Source organism: Morone saxatilis, unplaced genomic scaffold (genome assembly GCF_004916995.1).
Source record: "Morone saxatilis isolate NCDOM2014 unplaced genomic scaffold, NCSU_SB_2.0 Contig9, whole genome shotgun sequence".
In the NCBI taxonomy this organism is placed as follows: domain Eukaryota; kingdom Metazoa; phylum Chordata; class Actinopteri; family Moronidae; genus Morone; species Morone saxatilis.
This window is the reverse complement of record NW_023340268.1, coordinates 3040785-3044243: the sequence shown is the minus strand read 5'-3', so window position 1 is coordinate 3044243 and position 3459 is coordinate 3040785.

Here is a 3459-nt window from a genome sequence, read left to right as displayed (position 1 = left end):
GATAACCAGATAATCAGTGTTATTCACTTCACCCGTCAGTGCTCATAATGTTATGGTTGATCGGTATATAAGAAATCACTTCTCATTGGTAAAATATATTGGAAGATTACACTCACTTCTGTCTTCTGAAGCTATTCTTTGAACTTCCAAAAAGAAATAGAAAAAAATGGATTACATAATATCAACTGGACATACTATAGGCTGACTTAACACAGTTTAAACCTATTCAGTCTAACGACTGAATGATCACAACAGTATTCTACCCTGCCATGTAAAACTGTGGGGACTAAATGGAGTTTTTAATCATTAACTTCCTTTTGGGGCCAAAACTATTCCAAATGTAAAAAATAATTTTTTTGTCTGAAGTTGTTATCTTTGTGAAAATAGCCATTAAAGCAATTAGGAAAAACATTAATATAATAGGTGATTCCAAACTTTTGAACAATGGTGTATGTACACACAAATTCAGTTTCTGTCCATCACATAATCATGTGGTGTGTCTCTCCTGAGTGTCTCACTCTGTTTTCCCAGCTGATTATTGGCTGATGGTGACTTAAGTAACTGGCTTCCATTAAACCCATAACAGCAGTAGGTGAAGATCCTCCACTTATTTTTCTGCACGTTACTCCTAATTAATTGTTGAACTGAGACACAGGATTCAATTAACAGTCAGTGTATCTTATCTTCCAACTCAGCCATTGGCAGAAATGTTTTATTATATTTTCATTAATGTTTATCTACAGGCGCCGCTTCCATGGAGTCCACTATGTTGAACTGCCATGTTCTAGCCCAGAACGGACAAACCAAACACTGGCTGTAGATAGGGACTTGCAAGTTTCGTGGCTTCAGTAGTTCCTCGTACGCCCAAAAACAATAGCAGCAAGCAGCGCTGATCGGGCCCTCGCTGTCCACTGCGGTTGGTTTATGTGGAGCCATTTTATCACCCATGCACAAGACTCATATCAGATGTGACATTTTACCATTTGTGATATTTCTGTAGAGTTTCATGGGTTTTTGAGCATGTTTAGCCCACCAAAAAATGTAAAAACTGTAAAAAAGGAACCATTGACATTCGCATTGTCACAGTGTTACTGCTCGGGCACCCTAAAAAGACTAAAATGGCCAGTACTAAAAATATATATATATAAATAAGTGCTCTGTCTGTAAACAAACAGAAGCCAACCTGCAGTCCTCACACCTGTTGCCCATGCTTATCTGTTTGTGGCTTTTATCTGGATTATTGTGTGTCTGTAGTAAATATGTGATATTAACTGCTGATAGTTGACTGTGATGGGATCTCACTCTGGTTTATCTCAATCTCTGTCTCTTATCTGTCTCTCTCAGGTGTCCACATTGTCCAGTGGATGTACGGCTGTGAGTGGGATGATGAGACTGAAGAGGTTAATGGTTATGATCAGTGGGGTTATGATGGAGAAGACTTCATAGCATTTGACCTGAAGACAGAGACATGGATCGCTCCAAAACAACAGGCTTTCGGCACCAAACATAAGTGGGATCGTGACAAAGCTTGGCTGAATACGACAAAACACTACCTCACCCAGGAGTGCATTGAGTGGTTGAAGAAGTATGTGGACTATGGGAGGAGCTCTCTGCTGAGAACAGGTAGAATCACATGAATTATATGACCTGATGTCGTTTCATAGACACAACAGTGTTGCTAAAAACAAGTATTGTTTTTCAGATTATAATGTGTCTGCTGTAGAACAGACAGCTTTAGACAATCCACTTCCAGTGGACACTGTAACAGAGATGTAACAGAGCCTAGCCACTGTGCAACAAGAACAGCCAGTGAAAATCTGGTATAGTATATTATGCACTGCAGATGGAGTGATGTAGCAAGTACAGTGTGGTATGGTGCAACCATCAATCATTTAGTGAACTCTGTATCAGCAGCACAGTTAATTACAGTTTGAGTGACTTAGTGAAATTTTTGTGGACAGTGTCTTCTTTACTGTCCAGCTGTCAGTAATCCAGATGAGGAAACTCGGATACAAACAGTCCGTAACACTGCTGTGCTCTACCTGCTCACTGCTGCTCAGTGGCGTGCAACACAAGAAACGTTATGATACCGGAACAAAAAACTTAGATTAATCTTAGTGTGACTGTGGGGGCTTAAAGTGTATGGGTCAGATGATTATTGAAAGGGAATTGAGAGTTTAAATTATGTATGGTTAATGGGAAGAGGTCGTATTTTAATGAAATGAAAAGCAGTGTTTGACTTTATTTTGGTTCCACATGATTGTCTACAATCTTGTATCTCTTTTGAGGTACTGAGACGAGGTACAATAGTTGAATTTGCAGGTTGTTCTGATTTAATTGGAGGTTATAGACTTTACTTTACTCAGTGTTGTATTTAAAATTTCATACCTGGTATGCAGTTGATCACAGTAATAAAAAAACAAACCAACTCCTCTTCTCCATGAGTACTAATAGCCAGGTTACAGAATTAATCAATAGGAGAGACTTTATGTTTGTGGTAGAAATATTTCTGTAATTGTACTCATGAGTAATCAGACATAATGTATGAAGTTAAACATTTGATAAAAAAGTTTTAAAAATCTAACTTTTTCAAGCAACCTTATTGGTTAAAACAGTAGCTAGTTGCAATCTAGGTGTAGAGCAGTTATTTTATTCACAGACTTTAAAGACAAGCAGATTTATAGAAAGAAATTAAAATAATGCCAGTTTATATAAGATAAAGCATATAGGAAGTATAATATTCTATCAGAGAGGACAGGTATTGTCCTCAGCAGCATTTCTGGAATGAAATAAGAAGGCAGAAGAATTCCATGGAGGCCATAGGACTAAGCAAGGAGAAGTTAAAGGAAATATAAATAAAGTATTTTTGGTAATTATATATAAACATATAAACTTTTTTGACACATTTCTGCAGGTAATTTGTTTTAGGGAAAAAAGAGAATGTGCTGGCAGATGATACCAACTAGAGAAGGTTTAAATGATTATTAATAAGAGCAAAAGTGGAAAAAGCTACAGGTATTGAAACTCTGCCTGCTGAAGTTATACCTCCCTGCCCATGTTCTGGACAGACTGTTTAGAAGATGTTATGAAATGGGTAAAATGTTTTCTTCTGTTTGGTCCAGAATGATGACCAAAGTATATTTTAGTATAAATACGTACATACGTATGTATTTATGTATGTACGTATGTGAAAATGTAGGTTGTCTATAAATTCAAAAACTGAAATTCTACATTTTAGAAGCTCTTGATCTCACATTAACACTTGCTAGTTTGGGGATAAAAAGTTCAGAAAGAAAGGTGTATTTGTGCTCAAATTACAGCTCAGTAGAGTTCCTCTTTTGAGACGAGTTGGTATGTTCTTTAGTTTATTTATACAAATGAGTTGTTAAATAGGCATGACTCACATTTAAAGAGATTAGCAATATAACAATACAGTCTCTCTCCCTCTCTCTCTCCAGA